Here is a 21745-nt window from a genome sequence, read left to right as displayed (position 1 = left end):
ACACATGGATACCAAAATGAAAAACATAATACCATTAAACCACTCAAAAAAAAGAGAAACACTTAGGTATAAATATAACAAAATATGTCCTATACATTTATGTTAAAAACTACAAAACGCTGATGAAAGAAATAAAATATTTAAATAAATGGAGAGACATAGCATATCCATGGATTGGAAAACTCAACATCATGAAGGTTTTATTTCTCCCCAAACTGATACACAGGTTTCATGCAATTCTTATCAATATCCCAGTAAGACGTTTTGTGGATATAAACAAAATTTTCTAAAATGTATTTGGAAAGGTCATGGAACTAGAACAGCTAAAAGAATTTTGAAATAGAATTAGGAAATAGAAAATTGGAAAGGAGCACTCCATCCAATTATTATTATATTGCTACAGTAATGAAGACAGTATAATATGGACAGAGGAAAATACACATGAATCAATGAAACAGAATAGAGAACCCAGAAATAGAACTGATAAACAAGACCAGCTGATTTTTGACAAGATGCAAAAACAATTCGATGGAGGAAAGATAATCTTTTTAATAAATGGTGCTAAAGCAATTGAATATCCATAGACAATCAACCCATAAAATGAACCTCGACCTAAACCTCATACATTATATAGAAATTCACTCAAAATCAATGATATATTTAAATGCAAAAGACAAAACCATAAAACTTTAGAAGAAAACATGGGGGAATCTTTGGGTTTAAGGCTAGGCAAACATGAAACCAAAAGCACAGTTCATAAAAGAAAAAAGTAAAAAAAAAAAAAAATTAAAAAATAAGTAAATAAAAGAAAAAAGTCATTAAATTGGACTTCATCAAAATTTAAAACTCTGTGACAGATTCTGTTAAAAGAATGGAAAAATAAGCTATATACCTGGAGAAAATATTTATGAAACATATCTAACAATGGACTTGTATCTCGAATATATATAGAATTCTCATAATTTAATGGTAAAAAGCAAACAATCCACTTAGGAAATAGGGAAAAGAAATGAAGTGACATTTCACTAAAGAGGATGTACAGATGACAAATAAACACATTCAACATCACTAGCCATAAGACAAGCACTGCTATTAGAAAAACTAAAACATAAATAAACAAACAAAAAAGACAATATCAAATGCTGGCAAAGATGTGGAGAACCTGTATCTCTAAACATTGCTAGTGAGAATGTAAAATGTTACAGCCATTCTGGAAAATAGTTTGGCAATTTCTTTAAAAAAAACTAAACACATACTTTCCATATCATCCAGCAAAATCACTCCTGGGCATCTATCTCAGAGAAATGAGAACTTATGTCTACACAAAAATGTGTACACAAGGAGCGCCTGGATGGCTCAGTCTGTTAAGCGGCCAACTCTTGATTTCGGCTCAGGTCATGATCTCGGGGTCCTGGGATTGAGCCCTGTGTCAGTCTCTGTGCTCAGCAGGGAGTCTGCTTGAGGATTTTCCCTCTTCCTCTCCCTCTGCCCCTCCCCACCTCTAAAATAAATAAAAAATCTTTTTAAAGAATGTGTACACAAATGTTCATAGCAGCTTTATTTGTAATAGTCAAAACTGCAACCAACTAAAACATCCCTTAATAGATAAATTGTTAAAAAACAAAAAACAAAACTGTGGTACATCGATACCTTGGAATACCCCTTAGCCATTAAAAGAACAAACTATCGATACACACAACAGTTTGAACGGATCTCAAGGGCATTATGCCAAGTGAAAAAGGTCAGTTTTGAGGGTGACATACTGTATGAGTCCATTTATATAATATTCTCAAAATGATAATATTATAGAAATGGTGGACAGACTTGTAGCTACCAGGAGTTAACAATGGTGTATTGGAGGGAAGTGAGTATGACCATAAAAGACTGGCAGGCAAGATACACAGGAAAGTATAAGACACTGATGAAAGAAATAGAAGTCACAAATAAATGGAAAGATATTCTGTGCTCATGGATTGGAAGAATTAATATTGTTAAAATTCCATACTACCCAAAGCAATCTACAGATTCAATACAATCTCTACCAAACTTCCAACGGCATTTTTCACACAGATTGAACAAACAATCCTAAAATTTACATAGAACCACAAAAAACCCTGAATAGCCAAAGCAATCTTGAGAAAGAACAAGCCTGGGGGCATCACACTCCCTGATTTCAAACTATAGTACAAAGCTATCATAATCAAAACAGTGTGGTATTGACATAAAAACAGATATATGGATCAATGAAACAGAACTGAGAGCCCAGAAACAAATCCATGCATATATGGTCAATTAATTTACAACAAAGGATGCAAGAATGTACAATAGCAAAAGGACAGTCTCTTCAATAAGTGCTATTGGGAAAACTGGACATTCACATGCAAAAGAATGAAACTGGACCTCTATCTTACACTGTACACAAAAATTAACTTAAACTAGATTAAATATTTGAATATAAGATCTGAAACCATAAAACCAGAAGAAAACATAGGCAGTAAGCTCCTTGACACTGGTCTTGACAATGATGTTTTTTATTTGACACCAAAAGCAAAGACAACAAAGAAATATAAACAAGGGGGGGGGGCTATATCAAACTAAAAAGCTTCTGCACAGCAAAGGAAACCATCAAGAAAATTAAAAGGTAACCTGCTGAATGGGACAAAATATTTGCAAATCATATAACTGATAAGGGGCTAATATCCAAAATATATGAAGAACTCAGACAACTCAATAGCAAAATACCAAACAATTTGATTAAAAAATGGGCAAGAGGATCTGAATAGGCATTTTTCTAAAGAAGACACACAGATGGCCAACACAGCATCACTAATCATCAGGGAAATGTAAACCGAAATCTCAATGACACTCACCTCACACCTGTCAGAATGGCTATTGCCAAAAAGACAAGAAATACCAATTGTTGGTGAGTATGTGGAGAAAATGCAACCTTTGTATGCTGTTGGTGGGAAGTAAATTGGTGCACCCACTGTGGAAAACAGTATGGAAGTTCCTCAAAAAATTAAAAATAGATCTACCATATGAGCTGGCAATTCCACTTCTGGGTATTTATCCAAAGAAAATAAGAACACAAATTCAAAAAGATATATACACCCCCACATTCATTGCAGCATTATTTACAATAGCCAAGACATGGAAACAACCTAAGTGTCTACTGACTGGTGAATGGATAAAGAAATTGTGGTATATATATACAATGGAATATTATCTAGCCATAAAAAAGAATAAAATCTTGCCATTTGCAACAACATGGATAGACCTTAAGGGCATTATGCTAAGTGAAATAAGTCAGGCAGAGAAAGACAAATACCATTTGATCTCACTTATAAGTGGAATCTAAAAACAAAAACAGAAAAACCCTAAGCTCATGGATACATACAATAGATTAGTGGTCACCAGCAGCATGGATGTTGTGAGATAGAGGAAATGGGTGAAGGGGAGCAGTTATGAAATAAATAAGTCACAGGGATGTAATGTATAGCATGGTAACTAGAGTTAATAACACTGTATTGCATATTTAAAAATTGCTAAGAGAGTAAATCTTAAAAGTTCTCACCACAAGAAAAAAAATCTGTATATATGGTGACAGATGTTAACTAGACTTATCGTAGTGATCATCTTGAAATATGTAAATGTCGAGTCATTATGTTGCACACCTGAAACTAATATAATGTATGTCAATTATACATCAGTAAAAATCAAAACAAAACAAACAAACAAAGCAAACAAACTAAAAAGTCTAGGAGGTAGGGATCTGGGGAGTGACAGAATAGTTCTGTATCTTGACTGATGGTGGTTACACAAATCAATACATGTGATCAAATGGCATAAACCTATACACAAAAACTGTAGCAGTGCAAGTTTCCTGATTTTGATGTTATACTGTGGTTACCAAAGATGTGATCACTGGGAGAAATTGGGTAAAGTGTACAGAGGACCTTTCTGTACTATTTTTATAACTTCCTGTGAATCTATAATTATCTCAAAATAAGAAGTTTTTTAAAATCGTGAAATAACATGAAATGAGAAGTAATGAGCTAAGCATTGAATATAAGAAGCACTGAGTATAAAAAGAAAAACAGGATAAACTCAAAGAAAATAGAAAAAAAAGAAATAATAAAGCTAAGTAATAAAAGAGAAGGCAAACAACAAAGAGGATCAACAAAGTCAAAAGTTGGCTTAATTGAAAAGATAATACTATGAAACACTTAATATCAATAAATTGATAACTGTTACAAAATGGCAAAACTCCTAGGAAATATGACCAACCTAAACTGACTCAGGGAAAAACAGAAATCTTGAGTAGTCCTATAAATACTGGCAGACAAATCAATAGGTAAAAACACCAGGCTCAGCTGGTTTTGTAGTCAAGTTCTACCAAGAATTCAAAAAATATTTCATTCCAAAATTATGAAAATTCTTCCGGGGAACAGAAATAGAAAAGAAACTCTCCAGCTCTCCAATGTTATGAGGCTAGTACAACCTTGATAGCAAACACAGATATGAGTACAAGAAAGGCATACTACAGACAGCATAATTTCACTCACCAACACAGATTTAAAAACCCTAAACAAATTGTATGCAAACTAAACCACCAATGAACCGAAGAGATAAACATCACAACTAGGCTATGCTTATCCCAGGAAGGCAAAGTTAGTTTAATATTAGAAAATCCATTATTTTTATTCACTGATTAAGAGAGAAAAATAATTATCTTAATAAATGAAGGGAAAGCATTCAATGTAATTCAATACCTATTTGGAATAAAATTGCCTAATGATCTAGGATTAGAAGATAACTTAATAAAATTATTTACCCAAAACTAAAAACCCACCTAATACCTAAATTTGAAACATGAGAAGTTCACCTTTAAAATCAGATCAGACATAACTCAAGGACTATTACCACATCATTTCAACACCAAACCAGAGGTCCTATCTGTTAAGTAAAATGAGAAAGGGAATTTATAAACTTTGTAGGTTATAAAGATTGAAAAGGGGGGAAAATGATCATTATTTGAAAAGTAATTGATTGCTAACAAGAAAACCCAAGGGGATTAGTTGACAAATAATTAGAATTAATAGAATAGTTGAGGATGGTTGGTTAAAATGGAGAGATCTAAAATTAATTTCATTTAGGGGCACCTGGGTGGCTCAGTCAGTTAAAGTGTCTGCCTTTGGCTCAGGTCATGATCCCAGGGCGCCACATCAGGCTCCCTGCTCAGCCGGGAGCCTGCTTCTCCCTCTCCTCCCCCCCACCCCAAGCTCCTGCTCTCTCTCACTATCTCTCTCTCTCTCTCAAATAAATAAATAAATCTTTAAAATTAAATTAAATTAATTTCTATACTACAGCAACAGATAGAAAACATGTTTCAAAATATACCACTAATAATAACAAAAAGTTATATAGAAATAAATCTAATAAAGATATACATGACATTTATAGAGAAAGTTATGAAACTTTACTGAAAACTAAAACGACAGTTCCTCCCCAAACTGAAAGAAACATGGAGGTTTATTCTCTATACAAGTCAACAGGAAGCCTCTGCACCGCAGACAGTAGGTACATTGGAAGACAGAAGTACCTTACTACAAACCCAAGAAGTATGTGACCAAATCCCTAAATGTTTAATACTGAGATTCAACCCCACTGCTCCCCCAAGTCTTCCTCTCCAGTTGAGTCACAAAATTCTGACAGCTAAACCTTTACCCTCCAATTAGACCATCCTCCTCTAATTCCCTCTGGGGAATTCAGCCAATCTCTGAAGAAAGACTTAAAGATACTGACCTTAGGGATTACCTCCCAGATGATGCACTCAGATCACTCAACGGTAAAACTCAAAGGCAACAAGTTCCATTCATGGGGTCAGAGCTTTCAATCAACTTTTTAATCCTAACAGCATCATAGGAAAAGCGCTAACATAGGAAAAGGTCTAACAAACATCATAGGAAAAGCGCTAATATGGAAGATAGAGTCCAAAGCAAACAGACCAGTAAACACAAAGGGATGAAAGCAACCTGAAGGAAATATAATCTGCAAGGAAAATAAAACTTTAAAAATAATTATCATTAATATATTAAAAGCAATCAGAAAAGATATTGCATCTATGAAACAAGAACACAATTCTATTATTAAAATAGAAAACAAGAACAAGCTCTAGGAAATTAAAAACATGGTAAGATGGGAGCAGAAATGAAACACTCAGTAGTGACATGGAAAGACAAAAAAAGAATAATGGTCAGGAAAGAAATGTAAGAAAATGAAAGGACCAGACCAAGAGGTATGACATCTGGAAAATATGAGTTACAGAAAAAAAGAATATTGAAAGCAGGGGTGAGAAAATCATCACTGAAAGAATTAAAGAAAATTTCTCCAAACTCAAGGACATGAATTGTCAGATAAAAAGGCCTACTTAAAACAAAGCACAATTGAAGAAAACAGACCTACATCAAAGTAACTTTAGAACAATGGGAACTAATGGAAGCTTCTAGAACAGAAAAAAAAAATAGGCTTTGTACAAAGGATCAGATATCAGAATGGCTTTATCCTTAGCAGAATGGAATCAAGAAAACAATGGAGTGATGCTTCAAAATTCTGAAAGAAAATTATTTCCGATCTAAAATTCTGTACCTGGCTAAACTACCATTTTAGAGTAGATAAGTAAAGGTATTTGTAGATATGCAAGGTCTCAAAATACTTATTCTCCAAGCACAGTTTCCCAAGAAGCTGCTGGGGGAAGTGCTCACCAAAAGGAGATGGCCAAATCAAGACAAAAAAGATATGAGACACGGGAAATAGGAGATCCAAGAAGGAAAACACAAAGACAATCCCCAGGTAGACAGTGAAGGGATATCTGGGATGACAACTGTGCATCATCAGACATATGCAACCAGCCCAAATTGGAACAGGTGACTCATATGATAGAAATGTTGAGGGATGCCATTACCAAGATGCCCACTGCCTTTGCCCCATCTTTTTAACCTGTGAACAGCATTTGTGAGTGAACCTGACCAAGAATTTTCTTTGTGTTTGGCTAGTCTAGACCAGAAGTTATGAATTTCCGGCTCTCCACTCCATGCTTTGTTGCTTGGATTGACTGAGGACACTCACCTCACCCACAGGAATGTTTTGCTTTGACCTTCTCCTGGGAATGACCACAGCTGGCTTGCAGAAGATGCAGACATTTTTTTCATGTGGCCATTTCTTTTATAGACTTTCTAGAAAATTCTGGGACATACTATCTGGCTTCAATTCAGCGAGTGCTTTTTTTATATTTATTTACATTTATATGGGTAATAATATGCCCCTGGCTTGTTGCCTTCTAGAGATCTAACAATACAGGAGAAGAGCTTAGGGAAAATAAAGAATGAGTGGTGTGTTAGTTTTCTGTGGCCACTGTAACAAATTACACAAACTGGTTGACTTCAAACAACAGAAATTTATTCTCTCAAATTCAGAAGTCTGAAATCAAGGTGTCAGCAGGGCTGTACTCCCTCTGGAGGCTCCAGGGGACAATCCATTCCTTATCTCTTCCAGTTTCTGGTGGCTGTAGGTATTCCTTTGGCTTGGGCCACATGACTCCAATCTCTGCCTTTGTGGACACTTTTCTTCCTCCTCTTCTCTTTTGCCTTTCTCTTGTAAGGATACTTAACACTGGAAATAGGGCCCACCTGGATAACCTAGGATATCTCCTTATCTCAAATCCTTAATTATATCTGCAAAGACACCATATCCAAATAAGGTCATATTCACAGGTTCCAGGGATTAAAATATGGACATATCAAAAAAATAAAAATTTGGGGCGCCTGGGTGGCTCAGTCATTAAGCATCTGCCTTCGGCTCAGGTCATGATCCCAGGGTCCTGGGATCGAGCCCCACATCGGGCTCCCTGCTCCGTGGGGAGCCTACTTCTCCCTCTCCCACTCCCCCTGCTTCTGTTCCCTCTCTCGCTGTGTCTCTGTCAAATAAATAAATAAAATCTTTAAATAAATAAATAAATAAATAAAATAAAAATTAAAATAAAATAAAATACGGACATATCTTTTTTGGGGGGGGCATGGTAGGGATAGACACCATTCAACCCACTACAAGTAGCTAGCATATCTCTCAATTCAGTGTTTCTCAAATTACAGTGGGATACAGACCACTTCTAAAATAAAGCCATTTTCAAAGAAAACAGGACAAAACAAATAATTTATGATAGATTTTGGGTGTGTGTGGAATTTGAGAAATTGATTTAAAATTTATATGGTAGAGCCAAGTCAAGAATAGCTCAGACATTCCTGAAAAAGAATGACAATGTTGAGGGAACATTGCTCTAAGTCTTAAATAAATTTATAGTAATTAAGGCACTATGACATTAGCTCAGAGATGGACAAATGAGCCAACAGAACACAGTTAACACAATCAACAGCCAGCAACACACTAAAACATACAGAGATACTTGATAACAGAGGCATCACTGCAAACTACATTGTTTATATGAAGAAAATGGATGTTTACCTCATAACAAAAAAATCACTTCCAGGTTCATGCAGGAATTAATTATGAGCAGCAAAACTTTAATATAGCTAGAAAACACAAGAGAAGGGGTGCCTGGGTGGCTCAGTTGGTTGAGCGTCTGCCTTCGGCTCAGGTCATGATCCTGGAGTCCCAGGATTGAGCCCCACATGCTTCTCCCTCTCCTTCTGCCCCTCCCCTGGCTCATGTTCTCTCTCTTGCTCACTCACTCTCTCTCAAATAAATAAATACAATCTTAAAAAACAGAAAACACAAGAGAATGTCTAATGATTTTAGGAATCCGAATATCCATCAACAGGAATAGAGTTAAATAAATAATCACATACAATACAGTATTTGTGGACACCGTGATGCACTTCCAAGACTCCCTTCAAGGAAGGGCTTGTGACTCCAGCTGCCGGAGGTGCTGTCAGTCGTTGGCCTTCAGCTGTCAAACCCTTCAGGGACTGCCTCAGCTTCAGAGAACTGGCTGGTACAAGGTCACCTTCCTTACTGGGATGGCCACATCTAATGACTGGTCAGCCCAACTCAGGACAACCATGAATGTTCTGAAGGGCCATTCTAGTTTCATTTCATTTGCTCATGATACTCTGAGACAGGAATTTGGTTTGGGCTTAGCTGGCCATTTCTGCTCCACATCATATCTGCTGGGGTCATTCACTCAGCTGCATTCGATTGGTAACTAGGCGGAACTAGATGGTCCAATAAGGCTTCCTTCATTACGTGCCTGGCACCCAAATGCTCCTCTGAATGGACTCTGTCTTACTATTTGGTTACCTGGGACATCCTCACAACACAGTGCTCTTGCAGTAATCAGATTTCTTACATGGTAGCTGGCTTCTAAGAGGAAGCATTCCAAATAGTGAAGGCAGAAAGTATCAATCTCTTAATTCCTAACCCTGTTAGTCACCTGGCATTGCTTCTGGTACATTCTATGAGTCAAAATAACTCAGAGGGCCAGCCCAGATCTAAGGGGAGGCGAAACAGACTCGCTTGTTGATGACGGCATGATGAGATCACATCTCAGGCAAAAGAGCCTGTGGGATGGGAAAGATTTTTGTGGCCATCTTTGGAAACACAATTTATCACAGCCATCATGTACAGTCAAGCAAGTCGTGTGCTGTACCACTCCAGGAGTTACCATTTGCCTGGACCTCAAAGCAAATAGCTCCCCCACAGTTGTGCAGGACACAGCCAGGATAATTGGTCCCCATTGCCCTAGACTCCCACACATATAATGCTGATCACAAAAAGCAAGTCACAGATCAATATACATAATATTACACCACTTGCATGAAGTTTAAAATATCAAACTGAAGAATGCATTATTTAGTGCTACATAAAAATGTAGAAAGCCTATAGAGACAAACAAGGATATGACAAGCCAAAATTTAGAAAAGAGCTGGAGGATGTGGTTTCTAAGATCAAAGAGGAATATAGAAACTTGAGTGGTCTTGGTAATAGTCTATTACTTCAGCTAGATGGAGATACATGGGTGTTTGTTACCTTATTTTGTACATTTTTTTTTATGTACAAAATAATCCATACTCAATTAAGAAAGTAAACAAATAACATAATAAAATAGAAAAAGTAAATAAAGATTAATTCAGGATAGGAGTGGCCTCTGGAATCATGGAAAGGGATCTGTCAGGAGAAGGATATACAGGGGATCCAGTAGCACTTATTAAGTTACATTGGCATGTACTTGTCACATTGTTCTTTATACCTTACGAATTGATTGCATACCTTCTTTTGTTTGTGGCTGTCAGAAGATGCAGACCATAGAATCAGCAGTGAACAGAATGGTGCCCTAAAAAGAATTATTCCCATCTGGGTGTACCTCAGAGAGTATACAAGAGAGACAAGGTCTAAACTTCTCATTCTAGAAAGGCCATAGATAAGCTTGTAAACGAAGAACAAAGAAATATTCAGCTTCTCCTTCCAGGTTACAAGATAACATTAAATCCTAAACCAAGAGTACTAAATATAATAAAAGTTGAGGGGTGCCTGGGTGGTGCAGTGGTTTGGGTGCTCGACTCTTGGTTTTGGCTCAGGTTGTGGTCTCGGGGTTGTGGGGTCAAGCCATGCGTCATCGGGCTCCGTGTTCAGCTCAAAGTCTCCTTGGAATGCTCTCTGTCCCTTCCTGCCTCTCTCCCTCTAAAATAAATAAATACATCTTTAAAAATAATAATAGTAATAGAAGTTGAGATGGGGGCGTCTGGGTGGCTCAGTCGGTTGGGCATCGGCCTTTGGCTGGGGTCATGATGCCGGAGTCCTGGAATCGAGTCCTATGTCGGGCTCCCTGCTCAGTGGGGAGTCTGCTTCTCCTCTTCCCTGCTCGTGCTCTCTCTCACTCTTTCTTTAAATAATAATAATAACAACAATAATAATAATAAAAGTTGAGATGAGAGAGCAAACATTAAAATTGCGTACTTCAGTACGCAAGCACTCAGTACTTCAGTACTGAATATCGTCTGAAATGGCTGCAAATCTCATCATATTATATTTCCGTGAAAAAAAAAAAGTGAGAGGGAAGAGCCCACTGCTCAAGGACCACTCAATGAGTTTGTATCATAGTTAAATACAAAAGACCACTCAAGACAAGTGAAAGGGAGACCACTTCCGTGTTTAGAATCTTTCATTGTAATTGTAACAGCAATATTGGAAGAGCTTATTTTATAACTCTTTAGATTCCTAAATTTCTACCCAGCATTTTCAAGAGTCACTCAGAAGCAAAGATTACATAAATAATACAATGTTTGTAATGTATTCTCTCTTTTCAGAGAATCGGGATGGTGCTCTAAAGAGGTAGTTTTTAAGAAAACCAGATGCACACATATGAAACCATTTAGGTCATTTGTTGTGACAGTAAATAAGAAGTCGAGTAAGCTATATTTCAACAAAGAAAACTTCTCTGAGCAGGAAGACAAGTACTTTAAAAGACACAGTGTCAGGATGAAATCTCATGGTTCGATTCTTCACGAAAACCTTAGCTCTGTTTTCTGCGGACGAGCCCATGGATGTAGCGGAGTATATTGTGTGAGTTATAGGCAGAGAATTTTTCCCAGGGCTATTCAAACACAGAGACAAAGGCAGGAGAATGCTTCTAAATTTTTATTTGTTTGTTTATTTATTTATTTTTTAAAATTTTTTATTTAAATTCAATTATTTAACATATAGTGTATTATTAGTTTCAGGGATAGAGTTTAGTGATTCATCAGTTGCATATAACACCCAGTGCTCATTCCATCAAGTGCCCTCCTTAATGCCCATCACCCAGTTACCCCATACCCGCACCCACTTCCCCTCCAGCAACCCTTAGTTTGTTCCCTATAGTTGAGTCTCTTATGGTTTGCCTCCTTCTCTGTTTTTATCTTATTTTATTTTTCCTTCCTTTCCCCTATATTCTTTTCTAAAGCCATCTTGAGTAAACAGTGTTTGAAGTGCTTTCCTCCCACTTTTCCCTTCTTCTAGAAACAGCTCTCCATGTTTAAGAGAAAGTGCTCCTTCTCCCATTCCACCCAAGTGCTCCCATTGGGACAACCAGCCATACTTGTGACCATGTGACCCCATGACCTCATAGCCTTCATTCCCCTTTGCATTGGAGCTTGGGAAACAGTAGCAGTCCCTCTCAGAGAGCAAACCTGGTCCAAACCCCCATCATATCTCACCTGGATTATTGTAACGAGCAACTGGTCTCCCTCCTTCTACCCTTGCCTCTCTACTGTTCATTCTCAATATAAGACAGAGCCAAATGGAAATCAAATAATGTCGTTCCTCCTTGCAAAACCCTCTGGTGGTTGCCCGTCTCATACTCTGTCAGTCTTTACTATGACCCACAAAGCCCCATGTAATCTGCCTTACCACCTTGGCCTCGTCTCCTACTACCTTTCCCCTTGCTTGGACAATTCGGTCTCAGTGGCCTTGCAAATGTTCTTCGCACATGCCCACCCACGCCTACCTAATGTTCTTTGCACCTGCGGTTCTCTCTCGCTTGTTACTTGCATGGCTCACCCCTCCTCTTTCTTCAGATCTTTGCTCCAATGTCATCTCCTTAGTAAGGCCTTCCCTGACTATTTAAATCGCGACATTCACTCCTACCCCCACCCAGCATTCCCGATCCCCCTTCTACACTTGATCTTTTTCTTCCATAGCATTTATTACTTTCTCGTATATTATAAAATACTGCCTTTTACTTTTGTATACCACCTGAATTTCATCCCCCAGAATATAAAAAGAAGGTTTTCTTTCTTGTTTTTCTTTCCCTGCTCTTCCGGCATCTAGAACAATGGCTGGCAATGTAATAGGTGCTCCATAGATACTTGTTTCGTGACTTGGGTGAGTGAAACGTGGAGAAGATGAGAGCTGGCAGCTGTGTCATCTGTGGTCCAGTCTTGTGGAAAAGCCTGTCTGAAAGAGGAAAGCTGACACAGAGAAACCAGCACTCCCTACCCTAGTGGGGCAATAGCCCCTATCCCTGTTCCTCCCAGAAGCCAGGGGCATCTCTGCCTGTCCCAGAGTTTTCTACATGAACCAGTATATCCCCCATTTTGCCTAAGGTGGTGCCAGGTGAGCCTCCATCATTTGCAATCATGAGAATTGGAAGATGTGAGTGCCCTTTGCACGGGCACCTACGGGGCACATTTTCATTTGCAGCCACTTAAAATCTCTCTGTTCATCAACCTTGTGTAAAACAGGACACAGAGACGAGGCAGGGTGGGCTGCCTTCTGCTGCATCCTCCTGCCGCATCCTGTCCAGCCCTTTGTTGATCTGGCTCTCTAGACACCCCCACCCCAAACATGTGGCCTCTAGTGGCTCGCGTATTCACCTGTGTTGTCCCACCTCCTCTTTCTACCCCAATACCACTAATCCTACCCTGCCAGTCAGAAATTGATAACAGAGAATGAGGAAATCAAGGATATTGTGACACATTAAGAACACCTTCATGACCCACCAAAGTGTCCCAACCTGCTAGTTGGGAAATAGCAGGCCAGAAAAGCATTATATATGCTGCTCATTTTGCAAAACAGCCAGCCAGTCAGATGAAAAGGGACTCCAAAGATTTAAGCGACCTATTTATTGCAAGTTTATTTAGTTTTTGTTTTATTTTATTTTAAGATTTTATTTATTTGAGAGAGAGAGAGCGAGTGAGAGAGAGAGCATGAGTGGGATGAGGCCCAGAGGGAGAAGCAGGCTTCCTGCTGAGCAGGGAGCCCGAGGCAGGGCTTGATCCCAGGACCCGGGATCATTACCTGAGCTGAAGGCAGACGCTTAACCGACTGAGCCACCCAGGTATCCCTATTTTATTTTATTTTTTAAAATTGTATTTATTTATTTGATAGAGAGAGAGAGAGAGAGAGCACAAGCAGGGGGAGAGGGCAGAGGGAGAAGCAGACTCCCCGCTGAGCCCAATGCGGAACTCAATCCCAGGACCCTGGGATCATGACCTGAGCCAAAGGCAGATGCTTAAATGGCTGAGCCACCCAGGCATCCCGTTCTGAGATGAGTGGAAGTTAACCCAACAAAGGAGGGGAAGGACATTCTAAGAAGAGAGGCAGCATGAACAAAGGCATGGAGCACTTTAGTACTGCTGGGGTACAGTTCCTATTGGGATCCCATAAATAGACATTCTGGACTCCCTTGTGTGATAAATTTATGAATTATGGGCTACAACATAGAAATTCTTGGTTCCAAAAGCAAACTAGAAGATTTTGCCCAGAAGTGGCATTCAGTTCAACAACATTTATTGAGCTCTTTGTGCTAAGCACTGCATGAATACAAAAATAAGAAGACATATTCCAGTCCTTACCAAGCCTATCAGCAAATGAGACAAGTCCACAAATGACTGGCGTAATCAACAAAGATACAAGATATAATAAAGGGAAGAAGAAAGGAGAGTGTTGGCAGGATCTTGAACTTGGGCACCTCTTATGCACTATCTGTGTGTTTTATCTGTGTTGTGTCACTTAATGCTCTTATTAATCCTACAAAGTAGCCTTTTTTTTTTCTTATTTTATTTATTTTTTTATTTTTATTTTTTTAAGATTTTATTTATTTATTTGAGACAGAGAGAATGAGAGAGAGAGAGAGCACATGAGAGGGGGGAGGGTCAGAGGGAGAAGCAGGCTCCTTGCTGAGCAGGGACCCCGATGCGGGACTCGATCCAGGGACTCCAGGATCATGACCTGAGCCGAAGGCAGTCGCTTAACCAACTGAGCCACCCAGGCACCCTTTTTTCTTATTTTATTGATGAGAAAAACTGAGGAGTCCGTGGTCACCTGACTAGTAAGGGGAGGAGTACCAGTCTGCTAGACTCCAAAGTCCAAGCTCTTCCCTTACAACCTGCCAGCCCCCATAGCATCATAACAGAAGCATGAAAAGAATATTGCTGATGGGGGGTTTGAAGGGAGAGCAAGGACTTCTGGGTTGAAGAATCAGGGATAAATTTAAGGAATGGGTGATGTTTGGGGGAGGCCATGAAGTATGGGTAGAGTTTTAACCAGCAGAAGATTATAGGAGAGGTGTTCTGGGTGGAGGAAACAGCATGGCCAAGGGTCCCAAGGTATGGGAAAGGAGGCCTAAGGACCTACAGGGTGTGTTCTTTGTCAGTTTCCCCAGGAAGCAGACTCTGAGATAGAGTTTAGCATTCAGAAAATGTATTATGGAGTCATTGAGATCAACCCCTGTGGGGGAGTGAGGGAAATAGGATTAAGCAAAGGAGGGTGTTGGGCTACTATACAGTCACAAAAAAGGCCTTAGCCAATTTCATGAATTGTTCTGAAGCTGGAATGACTTTTCAGAGTTGCCTTGAGACAAGGGGGATAGATCTTTATAGACCCCCTTTGAACCAGTCATTGGATGTAGGCTGTCCCTGGGAAGGGAATGTGAATCTTGTGTGAGGTGGTCCTCTCCATCCAAGAGCAATCCTCAGAGAGGGACTCGTATGAAAGCCAGCATCCACCAACACTCCCAGCAGCTGGGGGAGTGAGTAACTTGGTCCTGAAAGGAAAATTCTGGGTGAAGTTCACTAGAGGAAGTGTGCTCTAAGCAGCAAGCAGGCTGATCTGGCAAGACATGAGAATGCAGGACTAAGGAAAGGATGAAGTTGGAAAGCTGAGAGCGGGTAGACAGTGAAAGCCAGACTTTGCATTTTGTAAAGAAGGAAAATGGGTCACTGCATTTTGCATGAGGCAAGGTCATGGATAGAAGTTGCACCTGTCATAATGCATGGGACATCTGAGGGTGGGCAGAACTAAGAGGAGAACCAATGGGTTTTTCCACAGTCAAGGTAGAAGATGAAGAGGGGAAAAGTGAACAGATGGCAATAGTAATAGGAAGGAAGGGATGGAGGGGGCAGAAGATTTGAAGACACACAGACATTGCATGTGAAGCATTTTCTACAGAAGGCCTCTGAGACTGAAAAAGAGAGAATACTTTACTACGGTACAACTGTTCCATGGAGTACTATCCTGATTTTCAATGTAAAATCCACGCAGACAGGGATTTTTGTTGCTTTCCCTGCATCTAGAACAATGCCTGGCAAATAGCAAGTATTTGTATCGGTCAGCTTTGCTATGATCATGCTGAGTCACAAAAATCCCAATATCCCAATGACTTAGAGCAACAAATGTTTATTTATTGCTCACTGTTCTATAGTCACCTGTAACAACTCCATTCCAGGCTGTGGGTCGGGTTCAGGTCTGCTCATGTGTCTTCCTGTACCAGGGACCAGGCTGAAGAACATGGGGGACATACTGTTCTTTCAGCAGGAGCCCAAAAAGGCTAACAGAACTTGCAATGCCTCTAAAAGCTTCTGGTAGGATCTGGTGCACTGTCACTTCCACCAACCATATTCCATTGGCCTATGCAAGTCATATGAGCAAGCTCCACATCAATGGGATAGGGAAATATACTCCTCCCCCGAGAAGCTGGGGAAAGGCGAGGGAATATTTGCTGAACAAAAATGAAATCCACAGTAGGGGTGCCTGGGTGGCTCAGTCCGTTAAGCGTCTGCCTTCAGCTCAGGTCATGATCTCAGGGTACTGGGATTGAGCCCCGCATCGGGCTCCCTGCTCAGCGGGGAGCCTGCTTCTTCCTCTCCCTCTGTGCTCTCTCTCTCTCTTGCTCTCTCTCTCAAATAAATAAATAAAATCTTTTAAAAACATAAAAAAATAAAATCCACAGTAGTGCTCAATAGATATTTGTTGAACGATTGTATGAATAAATCTACATGTACTGGTACGAAGAGATCCATAACATCCCCATTAAGTGAAAAAGGCAAGTTGCAAAGCAATATATACACTATGATCCAATTTATAAACACACACACCAAAAATAAAACCATATATTGATCTATGCACATATTTTTTCATAAATGCATACAGAAGTGGCTGGAAGTAGAGACAATAAACAGTTAACTTCTGGAAAGGGGGGTAAGATTGGGTATGAATAAAAGGAAACATTTGCTTTTATATCATTTGAAATTTTTTTCATGACAAGGAAGTTGTTTTTTTTTAAAAAAATACATTGTAAAAAAGGAAGAAGAAAAATAAGTCAATGTCCATTGTGAAGCTCCTAACACAGTCTGGATTGGAAAAATGTCAAATGAGCAATTTGGAGGAAGGAAGTTAATGTCACAGTAAGAGTGACAAATTAATAATAAAATGTGCCCTAACTCTTATAATTGTTCAGTTACTGCTCTGACATTTAAAAAACATTACAACCTTTATGGTAAGTACCTTTATCTGGCTTATGAGGTGATTAGGAAATTAGTTGACAGTATCTTTCACTTAGATTGTGTAAAAAAAGAACATTTACTTAACCCATGCCATGTACATAGCAGATATTCAGCATTTGTTGTACTTAACAAACAAAAATCCTAGGAAGTCTATTAATAGTTTAATATTTGCAATTCACATAGGAATATCAAGTCTTCTTAATGAAGAGAAATCTTCTCTAAATGTCATTCTTTATCTGAAGATGCTGCAGGAAGCCATATTGTAAAATAAACTGGACATTCGATTTTTCCACCCCTTGCTCTAGAACTTCACTGTTCTAGACAAAAGTCACGGATATAAACTTTCTGAAAGACTGAATCACTTTGTCAAGTAACATTTTAGAACATCTGACCAGGGCTGTCATAGCTTCTCATAGCTAACATCTAAGCAACCACACAAAGGATCGTGAAGTCTGGTGGCTGAGGTCTTGGGAAAAAGCAGGCAAGTCCATCAGCCCCCAAACCCTCACTGACTGCCAACGCAATGCATCCAGGCTCTTAGATGAGTGAAATACATTTCAAAGAACACGAACTCCACTCCACCCTCACGAGAAAACAACAAAGAGGTAATTTAAAGATTTGGCATTTTTAGCTCATCTTTAAGGTGGTTCTTTACTTGCCACTAATCATTTCTGTTTGGGATGTGATGATTTTCAAATTGGCAGGTTCAGAAATTCAAATGTGTTAAATTATCCGAGGTTGAGCTCGCTAATTGGACTGACTCATGATAATCGAATTCACAGGAGGTTTGCTTACAAACGAGACCCATGAGTTTATTTATTTGCACTACCTACCGAACACTTCCCACAGTATGGGTTCACCTGCTGTATGTACTCCCTTCCCAGAGAAAAAAGGCTAAATTACGTCCAAATGATTAGTTGACAAACACGAAATTCAAGAAGAGGGAACTGTGTGATTTAAAAAAGGTTATTGATTTGTGGTACGAGGATAACTTCAGGGCTAGTGAAAATATCTGCCTGGCTGATTTTACACCTGGGTTGGTCCATCAGAGCAAGCCTCTTCCTTGATGGTGCCAGGGGACCCTGAAAAACTATTCTCATCAACTCCTCGTTAAGGGTTTAGTTCCCGCGTAAGCCTGTGGCTATTAGGGGTGTCCTCAGTTGCCAACTGGTCTTTATTTCCAATTATATTAGTGAAGATGGACTTTTTCCATTGAAAGTATTACAAAGTTAAAACTCACGCTAGATTAAGCAAAAAATGTTCAGTGATTTACTCATCCCTGAACCAAATATTGTGGCCAAAGGGATAAAATGTGCTGATTGTCCTGGCCCAGGTTTCTCAACCACACCGAGGATGAATCCTACCTCCAACAAATCACAGGGATGGAGGGAGGACAGAGTTTCTGCAATGGAAAAGGAGAAAGATTGGATGCTGGGCAGGAAAAGCATCATTATCATCAATCATCATCATCATCATCCACTATACCAACTTTGCGGTTGAGACCCTTGGCCACACTCCCCTCCCCAGCTCAGAGTCACTTCCAGTGGTTAGGGGAGCACTGACACCAATCACTAATACAGTGAGGGATCGTTGATTCCCTCTGGGAGAAAAAGGAGAAGCACAAAGCAGAAAGCATTGGAGCCGGCTAAAGACTTCACTTCATTTCAACAATTTTAAGATTTATCTTTCTATTTGCCTATTAGCCTATTTGATGCTTCACCTCATTCCTATTATCCCAGAAGCTCAGTCTCCAAAAGATAACATAACAACTTAATGTAACAAATAACAGTTATAAAAGTCCTGTGTGCATTGATTTAAGGATTACAATTTCAACTTTAAAATGATGGGTTTGACATGATTTATACCTCGTGAACATAGTAGGAATTAGGAAGAGCAGACAGAATTACAAGAATCAAGGAGTCTGGGCCATGACATGGGGGACCGACTCACAGCAAATATAATGAGCTATTAGTTCCCTCACTATTTGGGGCTAGAATTTAAGGCTAATAGAGAAGGAGCTCCGTAACTATGGTTACAAACTTGGTTCCAATCTTGGCTTTCTTACTCACTACTAATACAGCCTATGACCAAGTTACTGAAATGTAATAACATTTCTTGAGCTCTGACTCTGTATCAAGCACTTACACACACAATCTTTAATCTTTATAAGAACCTGGAAGGGAATGACTCAATCTCTCAATTATCAAATGCTGTCAATGAGAAGACAGCATCAGTTTAATAGCAACTTCATAGGGACGCCTGGGAGGCTCAGTCAGTTAAGCGTCTGCCTTCATCTCAGGTTATGATCCCGGGGTCCTGGGATCCAGTCCCGCATTGGGATCTTTGCTCAGCGGGGAGTCTGCTTCTCGCTCTACCTGCCACTCTCCCCGCTTGTGCTTTCTCTTTCTCTCTGACAAGTAAATAAATAAAATCCTTAAAAAAATAAGAAAAATAAAGCACTCCTTAGAACACAAGAAAATGGAGTAGTATCCCATTTTACATATGAGAGCACTGAGGCTTAGGGTGCCTTATCTGGCCCAGGTCACACAGCTTACAAGCAGTGTGAAGAAAAAGCGAGAATGACCCCTGGACCAGCCAAAGCCCATGCATCACTGCATCCCAGCGTCCCTCGCCTACGTCCCGCCGCCGTGGCCACCATGCCCAAGAGAAAGGTTGAAGGGGATGCTAAAGGAGAAAAAGCCAAGGTGAAGGCTGAGCCACAGAGAAGATCTGCAAGGGTATCTGCTAATCCTGCTCCTCCAAAGCCAGAGCCCAAGCCTAAAAAGCCAAGAAGGGAAAGAAGGTACCCAAAGGGCAAAAGGGGGAAAGCTGGTGCTGGCAAGGGTGGGAGTAACACCGAAGAACGTCAAGATGCCCCAACAGACCAGGCACAGGAAGCTGAAGGTGCTGGACATGCCAAGTGAAGCATGTGCATTTTTGATAACTGTGTGCTTCTGGTGACCGCACAGTTTGAAACACTATTTTTTTTTAAAGATTTTATTTCTTTATTTGACAGAGAGAGACACAGCGAGAGAGAGAACACAAGCAGGGGGAGTGGGAGAGGGAGAAGCAGGCTTCCCGCTGATCAGGGAGCCCGATGTGGGGCTCGATCCCGGGACCCTGAGACCATGACCTGAGCTGAAGGCAGACGCTTAACGACTGAGCTACCCAGGCGCCCCTGAAACACTATTTTTTTTATCAAGTTTTATAAAAATGCAGAATTTTGTCTTACTTTTTTTTTTTTAAGCTGTGTTAACACACACAGTGCTTCACTGCTGTTTTGGGGGAGGGGCATATTGCCACTAACAGAGTATCTCCGAAGCTAGATTGATAAAAGGGGAAAAACACTGGGACACATGGGTGGCTCAGTCGGTGAAGCGTCTGCCTTCAGCTCAGGCCGTGATCCCAGGGTCCTGGGATCAAGCCCCGCATCGGGCTCCCTGCTCAGCAAAGAGTCTGCTTCCTCTCCCTCTGCCCCTGCCCCTACCCCTGCTCTGCTCTCTTGATCACTCTCTTTCAGATAAATAAATAAAATCTTAAAAAAAACAAACAAACAAACAAGGGGAAAGACACCTTTCCTTTCTAGTTTTGAGAAACTTCCTCTTGGTTTCCAAGAGGAGGAATTCCTTGATGTTGACACACTGAGCCACCTTGGCAAAAATGCCTTGGTGGTGTGGAAAGACTAAAACTCATTGTTTATGTCCTCTTCTCCCTCTCCCCCTTCAGCATAGACTTGACTGCCTTAAACCCAGAGACCTGTTGGAACCTGACCCCAAGACGTGGTTCCCAGTACGTCCGGCAATCTGGACCTTACAGTGTCACCATGGAGATGGCATCCCTCAGAAGAGTTCCTTCTGTAGCTTGTGGATCTTCGGGTTGGTAATTCTGCCATTTTCATTTCATTTCCAGAAAGTCAGGGTCAGCTTGTGAAAAGTTGTTAAACAACATGCTAAATGTCAACTGTCAACCCTCACTCTAAACTTTCCCTGTTCAGAGGGTCAAATGAAGACTTCACTGGGTTTTATAGTGGCTTTCTGGTTTTGGTAGCCCATTGAAGAAGGGAGTTTGAAAGTTGTTGTATAGTTATAGTTAACGATTGTCTACCCATGTCCTGCCTGAAATACTGTGATTGTTTATATAAAGTATCTTTATTTTTTTAAAGATTTATTTATTTATTTTAGAGAGAGAGAAAAAAAAAGCACGAGCAGGACTGACAGAGGGAGAGAGAGAATCTCAAGCAGACTCAGCACTGAGCAGGGAGCCCGATGCGGGACTTGATCTCATGACCCTGAGATCACGACCTGAGCCAAAACCAAGAGTCAGACGCTCAACTGACTGCAGCACCAATGTGCCCTGAAAAGTATCTTTAGTAAGGCTGGATACAGTTTAAAACAAAACAAAATAAAACAATGTCATACAGCTTATTTCTGAATATGGAGCCAGAAATCTACTTGACTCCCACTTACCAA

The 21745-nt window shown here is 39.9% G+C and overlaps 1 pseudogene; it reads left to right on the top strand.

The window, feature by feature from the left end:
- Positions 1–19846: 19846 nt before the first annotated feature.
- Positions 19847–20200, top strand: LOC144380349 (non-histone chromosomal protein HMG-17 pseudogene; annotated as a pseudogene).
- Positions 20201–21745: the final 1545 nt, after the last annotated feature.

Source organism: Halichoerus grypus, chromosome X (assembly GCF_964656455.1).
Source record: "Halichoerus grypus chromosome X, mHalGry1.hap1.1, whole genome shotgun sequence".
Classification (NCBI taxonomy): domain Eukaryota; kingdom Metazoa; phylum Chordata; class Mammalia; order Carnivora; family Phocidae; genus Halichoerus; species Halichoerus grypus.
This window is presented reverse-complemented; position numbering and strand designations above follow the sequence as displayed.